Here is a 10,946-nt window from a genome sequence, read left to right as displayed (position 1 = left end):
TCTCACCCCTGTCTGCGCCCTTCGGTTACGCCGCCGAAGTAAGCTCCTGGTTCCGACATCAAGTTAGAAGCTTCGATTAGTTCTATTGAGGCTAGCTCAGTAGTTTAGAAGTATTTCAGGAGTCCTTTCTCGCTCGTTGTCCTCCCAGCTGCCACCTCTCCACGGTATAGAATCTCCTGTGTGTCGCACGGTCATAGCTTGGCCATTTTTCTCATCAGTTATCTGGCTTACCCCTGCTGAATTAGCCGGTCGATAATATCAATAAAGGTTGTCACTACAATTTACGATACACTTTACCATAGTGCTTCCCTGAGGATTTTCACGATACCCTGGAATACTCCAAGGTGAAGTGCTACAGCGGTGAATTTTGTGCGCTTGTAGAATACCTATTCAGATTGAGCATAAGAGACACCAACAAGCATTTCTGGCGCCGTTGCCGGGGAAGCAATTGGCTAAAGTTATCGTATAATTAAGTGGAAAACCTTATTATTCTATCACCACTAATTTTAGCGGGCTTACCATTGCTCTTTCTCTCTCTCTCGTTTATTCGATGCAGAGCAGTGCATGACCGGTTTTGATCTACCATCCAACTTCGATCCTAATCCTCAGAGAATTAGGTGAATTGTGAGACGCCGCGTCGTCCCACCCCAGAAGAAACCCACTTGGAATCCTCGTTTGTCAGTCTCAGCACCACCCATGGCCAAGACTCTCAGGCAGTACTCAGCCCCATCCAGCAGCCACATTCCTACTGGACTGAACAATGACCAAGACAATGATGGCTTTGAGCTCAAGTCGGGACTGGTGAACATGGTTCAAGCGAGTCCATTCTGTGGGAAGGCATCGGAGGATGCCAACGCTCACCTTCAAAATTTCTTGGAAGTGAGCAAACCATCAACCCAGAGGTACCATGATGATAACGTCCGTCTTCGACTATTCCCATTCTCCTTGCTAGGCAAGGCGAAGACGTGGTTTTACACCAACAAAGCAGACTTCATCACATGGGAAGCTTGCTCCAATGCATTCCTGACGAAGTACTTCCCGGTGAGCAAAACCAACGCCCTCCGTGGCAAAATCTCTGGATTTCAACAGCTCCCGAATGAAGCCATTCTGGAGGCTTGGGAGAGATTACAGGAGTACATTGCAGCATGCCCCCACCACGGCATGGAGGAATGGCTGATTATTCAGAGTTTCTTCAATGGCTTGAACACACCAGCTCAGAACCACATCGATACAGCATCAGGTGGTAGAGAAGATTGCTTCCAACCAGAGTTGGAAAGGAGAAAGGCAGCAACAGCCCCGCAAGGGAGTTCATCATATCGACAGTATCGATATGCTCGCTACCAAGATGGACCTTCTCATGAAAAGACTGGAGTCTTCGCGCCAGGAGGCTAACCAAGTTATGGATTCTTGCATGACATGCGAGATTTATGGAGAAACTAGACACATGGGCAACTCTTGCCCAACCACTCAGGAGGAAGCTCACTTCGTTGGAGCGAACAACTCCAACAACTCAGGCTTCCATCCTCAGCAAGGTTGGAATTCCAAACCCAACCTCCCCTTCAGTCAGCAATAAGGTATGAACTTTAATAATAATTTTTAGCCTTTCTTAAAGGACCTAGTTTATGGCCAGAAACAAATTAATGACAATATTAGTAAGAAATTCCTTGCTAATGATAAAATTTTGGAGTCTTTGGCCGAACAACTAGAGGGCACAAACTCTGTTATTAAAAACCAGTTGAGCTTCAACAAAATGATAGAAACTCAGGTTGCTCAACTAGCCTCATCTTGTCCTAACAATAATTCGGGAAAACTTCCTAGGCAACCGGAAGTTCCACCGAAAGAAAATGTTAGTGCGGTAACTACGCGGACAAGTAAGTCCACGCAAGAACCACCATACCCTAAAGATGCAGGATATCGGCGGAAAGCCGTACCCGCCAGCAATACCTCTGTTGCAGATGAAGATCAGGAGGCGGCAGAAGAGTCCAACACAACTGCTGCCCAGGAGGAAACCGTGGAACCCCCGAGAACTTCACGGGAGTTTCATGACACTACTGCATTACCGTTTCCGGAACGGATGAGGAAGCCGGTGGCCGACGAGCAATTCGACAAGTTCGTCAAGGTAATACAGAAGTTGTATGTCAATATACCACTTCTCGACGCTATGCAGGTACCAACCTATGCCAAGTACATCAAAGATATACTTGGTAACAAGAGAAGCCTGCCCACCACTGAGGTCGTGCAACTCACAGAGGAGTGTAGCGCAGCTATACTCGATCCTCTCCTGGAGAAGAAGAAAGATCCAGGATGCCCCACAATCACATGTTCAATCGGGAGTCAGCATTTCTCACACGCTCTATGTGATCTGGGAGCAAGCGTCAGCGTCATGCCCAATGTAGTTTACGATAAACTAAACTATCATGAGCTTGCCCCTACTGCTATGTGCTTGCAGCTAGCGGACCAGATGGTCTGTTACCTTGCGGGAATTGCGGAGAACATTTCAGTTAAAATCCGGAACTTCTTTATTCCTGTTGACTTCGTCGTCCTCGATATGGAAGTCGACGCCAAGACGCCCCTCATTCTAGGAAGGCCGTTCTTGAGTACCGCAAATGCACACATTGATGTCGGAGCCAGAGAAATTCAGCTCAACATCAATGGGCAGATAGAGAGGTTCGCCTTCCGACCGAAGCTCGAACAATGTTCCCAGGTCAAAGCATTCAACCGGAAGAAATCCGAGAAAGAGCAGGAGAAGCCATCAACACCCACCATCGATATCCTTGCCGAGCTCTTGGAACGACTAAGAATCGACAGGGAACTCAGAGTGCATAACTACAGGAACGCAAGATGACGAATCCTTTGTAGAGAATTTGAGGAATCGGAGGCGAAAGCGATCAAAACAAAGCCCGCCACCAAGAAGGAATGGCGGAGAAAAGTGTCTTCCTCTGGAACTCCATCCAGCGATGACAACAGAACCCGAGGTGTGGAGAGTCCCGCTCCGGACTCAAAACCTGAACTATCGCCATGAGAACCATGGTATCTATCCATTCCTTGCATTTGCATATAGGATAGTTTGAAACTCCATGCATAAACTTTCTTTCCTAAAGTCATGGCATGTTTACTTTTCCAAACTAAAATTTAAATTTTTGTTTTGCATCAAATTTTGTTACTTTGCATATAAAAAAAGATTCAGCCAAAGTGTAGGCCGGCCGGCCCCACCTTGTCTCCTTTGGTCAGGGGGCATAAGGAACCACATGACTTGGAGTTCATGCGAAGCAAAGGAAAAGAGGGAAAGGCAGAATGAATGGCGCGGGATCGAGTGGCACTCATCACAGCCGGCCGGCCTGCCTCCACCACCCATGTCCCGTCTTCGCCCACTCAAGCACGATCACCAGTAGCTCTAGAGGCAGTAGACCGAGGCCGTGGTGCGCTCGCCGCCGTGCACAGGCCGGCCGGCCTGCCTCCTGCGCCCGGCTATAAAAGCCGATGAAGGTGAGTCGCTCCCTGCACCCTCAGCTCGAGTATGCAGAAAACTCCTCCGTACTAAAGTTCTCTCTTCTCCCGTCTGAGTTTTCTTGCTTGAAGCTTTTAGAAGTTAATTCATCCAAGTAACTCAAGTGCTAAGCCCCACAAAAATATTAGTAGTGCTGAGATTAGCTCGGTAGTAATTCAATAAAATTAGTGTTTACCCTCTCCTAAAAAATGAAAACCACAAAAATATTTCCAGTAGAATAATCAAGCTCTGAATGAAGAACGTTTGTGGTGGACTGATCCCCACAAGAACGACTAACCACTGATCCCCTCCGATTATTTTTCCTTGCATATTCTCTGTACTAATCTTTTGCAGGACTCATGTCACTATGGGGGGAACATCAAAGGCAAGGTGAAGAAGCTAGGCTCGTCATCCCGATCCCGAAGTTCGCGAGCGTCATCAGGCTCCCGGGATGACATGTCGGTGGACTCTGTCCGCCGACCGTCACGATCCCAGGAAGAAGAGGTGGAAGCCCCTACCTCTCCAGTAGTCCCGAGGCCCCATCTCAAAATCAGAGTTCTGACGTCGGTCGATCAGATCATCGTCCGGACTGATTATGAGCGGGATGCCCTCGAGCTGTTGAAGAAGCAGCCGTACGGCCATGCCAAGCGGTTCGATACAGAATTTCTCATGATGACGGGACTCCGCCAGGACATGAACCGCGCGTTCACCGCTGTGGGATGGTCACGCTTCGCCGACATCACCGAACCAGGTTCGCACCTTCTCACCATGGAATTCCTGTCTACACTTCATGTCGAAACCATTGGAAAAGAAACTAAAATCCACTTCCGCTTTTTCAACGAGTTCTTTGAAATGCTACCCAGAGACTTTAGTAATGCACTAGGCTTCAGTAAGAAATGCCTATTAGAAGCTAATGCATTAATAGATGATCTTGAATATGACAGTAGTGCTTGGTGGAATGAAATCTCAGATGAACCTGTGAGTAGTAAGAACAGCATAGTATCCATCCATAATCCAACTCTGAGAATCCTAGCCAAGTACCTAGCCATGGTAGTATTTTCTCGAGCAGACCTCAGGCTATGTAGTTCCTCGGAGCTCATGTGCCTTTATGTTATGGCAAAGAAGATTCGCTACTCACCTGTCATGGGCATGGTCGTACATTGGTAGAAAATGATCACGTGCAAATCTCCCATCGACATAACCTCACTGGTCACCCGCATTACGCGGTATGTCGGTGTTTTGGAAAATGCACAAGTCATATATCTGCCCGCGACGGATGAGTACCGAACCTTCATTGGTCTGGACCACTTTGTTCACACGCACATGATGCGTGAAGGTCCCGGGAACTCAGTCTTCATGTGCTATCCAGGGTATGAGAGAGAGTTCGAGCTGCCATGCCCGAAACTCTCGCTCTACTCCGTGAAGCGTCTTACCCTCCAGATGGAAAAGAAAGAGCCAGCACTCCACCGCACAGCTGGTCCTATGACATGTGGTAGAACTCGGCGTGATGCACAGTTGGCCGAGGGTGGCACATCACGGCAGCCAGGAGTCTCCTGTTAGGCAGGCACATCCCGCTAGGCAGGACCTTCCCGCCAGCCAGGAGCTTCACGGCAGGCCCATTCTTCTCAGGAAGCCGGACCATCATACGCTGCACCCTCACCAGATGCCTCAGCATAGCCTCACCCAGACACCACTCACATGAGCTTCGACGAGGCTTACGGGTTTTACGACCAGGGTGGCCAGCCCTCGTACCAGCCTAAGGGTAGCACGGGGTATGGGCACGGCCAGGGGTTTTACTACCCCTCAGGCATGGGCACCTCCCATGGCCCGCAGGTTGGCCCATCTGCGTCAGTATGCTTTGAGTATGGCAACCTGCTCACACGGGAGTTATCAGGCCTCACTGCCCGATTGGGCGCCTTAGAGTTACGACAGGAGGAGTTGGGACACAGCCTCGATCACAACACCAGTCTCACATAGGAGAGTTGGGGGATGATATCCTCCATGTCCTATGATTGGCACCATGGTGCGTACTACCCCCGTCGCAGCCAGACCAGTAGCCCCGAGCTTCGTTGAAGCTTGGGGGGAGATCATCCGTGCCCAGGTAAGTCGTCATACCCGCTCGTTCCGTTCAACTTAGTTTAAAAAAAAGAGAGAGAAAAAGAGAGAGAATTGCCATGCTTAGAATAAATGTGTGGAAATCCGTGCAAACTCTTATCTTGGAAATGATGAATAGTTGCTCTGTTTGAGCTTTGCATGTGCCCTGTTTATAGCTTTTTACTCATCTAGTACTAGAGCTAGTTGGCACATAATAGACACAATTAATCTATTTGTGTGGGAGCATTTAATATGATTTCTAAGTCTAAGTTGTTGTGGTATTTGAGATGGCCTACATTGGAATTAAAATTGTCTACCTCAGTAAGAGAAATTCTTGGAGTAATATTAAAATATGATAAAAGGTTTCTCTGTTGGTTTACATGTCCCATCCAGAGCCATAATGATATTTTCATACATGAGCTACTATAGGCTATCTTGATTTACTTTGAGCTTTGTCGAATGGTGAGTTCGCTTGAGGAAAGGTACTTGTCATCTGCCGGTCTTTCTTCTTTACGTATCCATTTCATTGCTAGCCTCAAAACATCTGGTACGACAATTACCTACTCCGGGTATTGTCATCCACTACCACCAGACAATTCCACCACAACTCAGCCCAAAATCTCCACTGTGTGCCTATCCACTTCCAAAAAGGGTCAAAAATTCTTTCAATTGTTCCCTCTGAAAAATGCTGAATTCAAGAAGGACATGAGGTTATCTTCTTTTAAAAAAAGAGGAAATAAGAAGTGCCCATGATCCTTAGCAAAAATAATGCAAAAGAGGAGTTCAATAAAATGACCCCAAAAACATTTCCAAAGTGCGAGTCCATTTCTCCCTCTCCCCTGAACATTTGTGATTCCATAAGATTGGAATTTGATCAAGTACCTACCTCTTGCGAACCACTCTTCGGCTCGGCAACACAAGTAATCAAGGTATGTCACACTCTTCCTACCCATAACTCCAGATATCAGCCTTAGATTAGGAAGAAGTTGGTCAAGTTTCGACCTTGGTGAGGATCACACACCTTGAGCGATTGAGAGTACCTTCAGGGAACTTTAATCATATGCATACCTAAGAAATACTTCGAGAACGAACCTGAACAGGGAAAGTAGGAAAACATTCCGGTGAAGGTTGTTCAGTCCTCCAACCGCTCAAGACAAGGGATGAAATGTGAAATAAGCCCCATCATTCAAAACATATAGATATGAGCCAACTTACTCGAAGTACATATGGATAGAATAATATACTGTGCACAGGGTACCTGCAGAGGGCAAATATTGACGCAACTCCTGATCCACCAAGCCTCAGTATTAAGCTTTGCTCGAGGACGAGCGAAAGTTTAGGCTTGGGGGGATGTTGACGGCCATTATTTCACGTTCTGACCGTCAACTTCTCGGGAATAAATTGAGTTTTGCACTATGTTCCATGCATGTTTTATTTTGATTCTAATAAGTTCCACAAGTTTTAGATGAGTTGTGTTTCTAGGAATCCACTGTCCAAAGATGGTCGAAATCAGAGAAAACCCCAGCCGCCCGGCACATTCCGTGCCGACCGGCCTAACACCTCCACATACATGGGTCCAATAATTTTACTGGAGCAATATGACATATCATAAGGTTCCAGAACAAGGCGAACATTTCATATCCTGTCGGTGGACCCGGAAGGCACAAGGACCAACCCAAAGACCCACATACCAGTGCCAAGATCATCAAATGAGGAAACCACCCATCCCAGAGGCAATGTGGAGTGTTGATTTGCAACGTCGGCGAAATGGAGGGCTGAGAGGCCCCGGGACCAGGCCGCCCGGTCTCCCCCGGGCCGCCCGGCCTAAGATTCTAGTATCTGAGGAAAATACCCGAAGCACCGACGTCTAGGAGGGATCAGAGGCCACCCACAGAAGGTCGGTGGCCAGGTGGCACAATCCTAGGCCGGCCGGCCTAGGTTGGGCCGTCCAGCCCCACCTTGCAGCCTCTCGGCTCCCGGCTTCGCGTGGAAGTTAAGCACCGCCTCTACAGTTGCGTGCACCTGGCGCTAACGGAATTACCTGCCTTCTACCGACCTTGGAAGCCTATAAATAGCACTCTCCCCTTCACTTGTAAACACACACTCAAGGAGCAATTCTCTCTTCTCAAGTCTAGAGTAGGTTAGTAGTTGGGAGTTAGAGTCGAGTCAAGCTTGTCTCGGTGATCCGGAGTCGTCATCGGAGCTCGGTAAAGCTCTTGTATCTTTTCATTTGACTATTTTTAATATAAGTTATCTTCTTTATTTACTTGAGTCAGCTTTACTTTTTGCAAGTTTTATCTTCTCAAGTACTCATACTTGTCTATGGGAGTAAGTTTTACCGCTAGTTCAGTTTAAGTTACCTTCCTTGTTTGTCGGAGTTAGTTTTACGGGTTTTCTCGCCCGTACTAGTGTAACTCAAGTTAGTTCACTAGGTTGAGGGAGATTTCTCTTGAAGGCCTCAAGAGAAATCCTAGTACCGAGAGCAGATGTGGTGTCTGACTCAGTGCTAGCTACAAAGTGTGTTCCACCCCATGGTACCGCAGTGGTAGGCGGCAAGTGGTGACAGCCATGTCTATCCCTCGTAGTCCACCATATTCGGGTGTTTTCATAGCAGTAGGATTGCCAAAAGTATGTTTGGCCCCTTCTCACTCCTGTCTGCGCCCTTTGCTTAGGCCGCCGAAGTAAGCTCCTGGTTTCGACATCAAGTTAGAAGCTTAGATTAGTTCTATTGAGGCTAGCTCAGTAGATTAGAAGTGTTTCAGGAGTCCTTTCTCGCTCGTTGTCCTCCCAACTGCCACCTCTCCAAGGTATAGAATCTCCTGTGTGTCGCACGGTCATAGATTGGCCATTTATCTCATCAGTTATCTGGCTTACCCCTGCTGAATTAGTCGGTCGATAATATCAGTAAAGGTTGTCACTACAATTTACGATACACTTTACCATGGTGCTTCCCTGAGGATTTTCACGATACCCTAGAATACTCCAAGGTGAAGTGCTACATCGGTGAATTCTGTGCGCTTGCAGAATACCTATTCAGATTGAGCATAAGAGACACCAACAATCGGCCAGTATGCTTGCCTTCCCAGCAAAACTTGCGCCTTGGGTGTTTGCCATGGCGGCACCTGACTAAGGACTCATGGTTCACACCACCCCAAGTGTCATCCTCCATTCCGTCAGGAACTACACTAACAGAGGATGTCTACCAGAGGCAAAGAAAAAAAACATATTTATCATAAGAAAAACTATTGCAACACCAATTGATGTCACCCTCAACAACGAATGCATAAACCATGGCAGCATTAATGAGAGATGAACACTAACTGGAGTCCATGGTGATGAATGGTTCGTTGTAGTCAATGGTGATGAATGGTTCGTTGTAGGACCAGTAGAGCGGTTGCCAGATGCGTTGTGGCCGGCATCACCTTCACCGACCTGCGAATTGGATCGAGCGTGTGGGGGGATGAGGGAGCGCTGCATCCACCAAACCCCTGATATGGCGCCCTCGCGGCACTGCTACTGCCCTCCTGCCGATTCGCCCCCCAGCGGCGAATGTACCGCTCGCACCTCACACAGTGGTGCCCCGGCCCACAATCGAAGGGGTCGGTCTGCTCTTGAGTAGGAGCTCGAGAACTAACCTCTTCGGACCTCGATGGGCTTGGACTTCGGTGAGCGGAAGGAGATGCCTGCCTGCGAGATGAAAGGGATAACGAGCAACGAGATGACGGAGACGAAATGCGCTCTGCTGGAAACCCGTGCCGGCGCTACTCTCCACGCTGCCCGCCGGCCATGGCTTCCGCACAGGGCGCTGAGGAAGAAGATAGGCCGAGTGGGGAGTGCGATTGCGGTGAATGAGACGAAAGTCGCCTCTAGGGTTAGAGGGTGAGATGAAATAGTCCATCGCTGCAAGCGACGGTGAAGTCACCGATTCGGGGCAGCAGGTGAGCCCAACAATGTGGCCAAGCAAAACCAAACACATGCCTTCTTTCTCCACCGATGCAGGCCAGGCGGCTAAGCAGGCTACCAAACACAATCCGGCCTTACCCAGCCAACGAAACAAAGCGAACCAAACAGAGGGGGGGTTGGCCTGGCCTACACAGGCTTGGGCTGGACTAGGTAAAAAACTAAGGCTGGCTCGCTGGAGCCCATGAACCAAACGCACCCCTAGAAACTAGAGTTGTACTCGGATAGGTTTTTGTTGTAACCGAGTACAACATGATGTAATAAACACAGACTCCTTGATTTCGGGAGTATACATGGAGCCGTGGCAATGCCGAGTTCGGCTATCCACGTTACGCTATTCTCACATTGTAGTCAGAGCCAACTTATTCCCAAACACATCTACTTCATCAACCTAGCAATGGCGTCGACTTCATTAAGCGCGCCGTCCCTCCTTGGTCCTGATGTCTCCGAGAAGCTCCAGGGACAACTACTTGTGCCCCTGCACGCGCGAAGTGATCTGACTAATATGTGCTGAATTTGTATGCGTGTGCATGCATCATCATGGAGCACTCTACCTAGGATTAAACCAAGTTATTTCTAAAGGATTATTTCCAAAGAAAAAGAAAAAACGGAGTCTATGGAGTGGTATTGTTTCTGCAGAATATTGTCATTTTTGTGAAATAAAAGGAAAAGTTCAACACTTCTTAACAACAGTCCATTGCTACAGATACGGAATGAAGCTAGGCCCAATAGCATTGTGACGAGAGCTAATGGGCTAACGCCCCTTCCCTGTGCAAGCTATCCGGCCCCGACTAAACCCATCAATTCAAAAAGCCCGAGAAAGTATGGGCCTAATTCTGCCCTTTTTAAGCTTTTTTACCACTGTTCATTTCCCATCAGTTTGGCCATTTCCTTGTGAGCGCAGTATTCACAGAAAATAATCTTCATTTAGCCCCTTTCAAGTGTCAACTCACGCTAGAGAAGAAGATAATATAATGCTGCGACTGCGATGTTGTACGTTCCGGTTGGAAAAGGTACGAAAACATGGGCAAATGGCAATATATTAACGATGCCGCTTTTTTTCTCTCGAGAAAATGATGCATTTAACTTTCATAGACTGGCTAATAATCCTATAGACCAAACGGTGGATAAAAATTTCCTCTTAAACTATCTGCCTTCTTTTTTTAGAAAACACGGCACATACACATGAACTCATATGTACACGTACACACACCATATCACATGCTTGTTCGTGGTACGGGAATTTTCTACGTGTTTGTGTAACACCCGGTTTATAAAAGAACATAAACCGAGCAATCATATACGTGCCAGGATCAAGTCACACGTATATACAACAGAATGAACAGTATATCACAGCACATATCACGAATAAGATATAATAAATCGAAATACGAATGTTATTTAT

At 47.6% G+C, this 10,946-nt stretch overlaps 1 non-coding gene across 1 annotated transcript; it reads right to left on the bottom strand.

The window, feature by feature from the left end:
• Nucleotides 1-1,056: 1,056 nt before the first annotated feature.
• Nucleotides 1,057-1,163, bottom strand: LOC120677028. The gene has a single exon (XR_005676093.1). It is a non-coding gene; the product is annotated as a small nucleolar RNA R71 (small nucleolar RNA).
• Between the last annotated feature and the right edge of the window lie 9,783 nt (nucleotides 1,164-10,946).

Source organism: Panicum virgatum, chromosome 5N (assembly GCF_016808335.1).
Source record: "Panicum virgatum strain AP13 chromosome 5N, P.virgatum_v5, whole genome shotgun sequence".
Taxonomy (NCBI): Eukaryota; Viridiplantae; Streptophyta; class Magnoliopsida; order Poales; family Poaceae; genus Panicum; species Panicum virgatum.
This window is presented reverse-complemented; position numbering and strand designations above follow the sequence as displayed.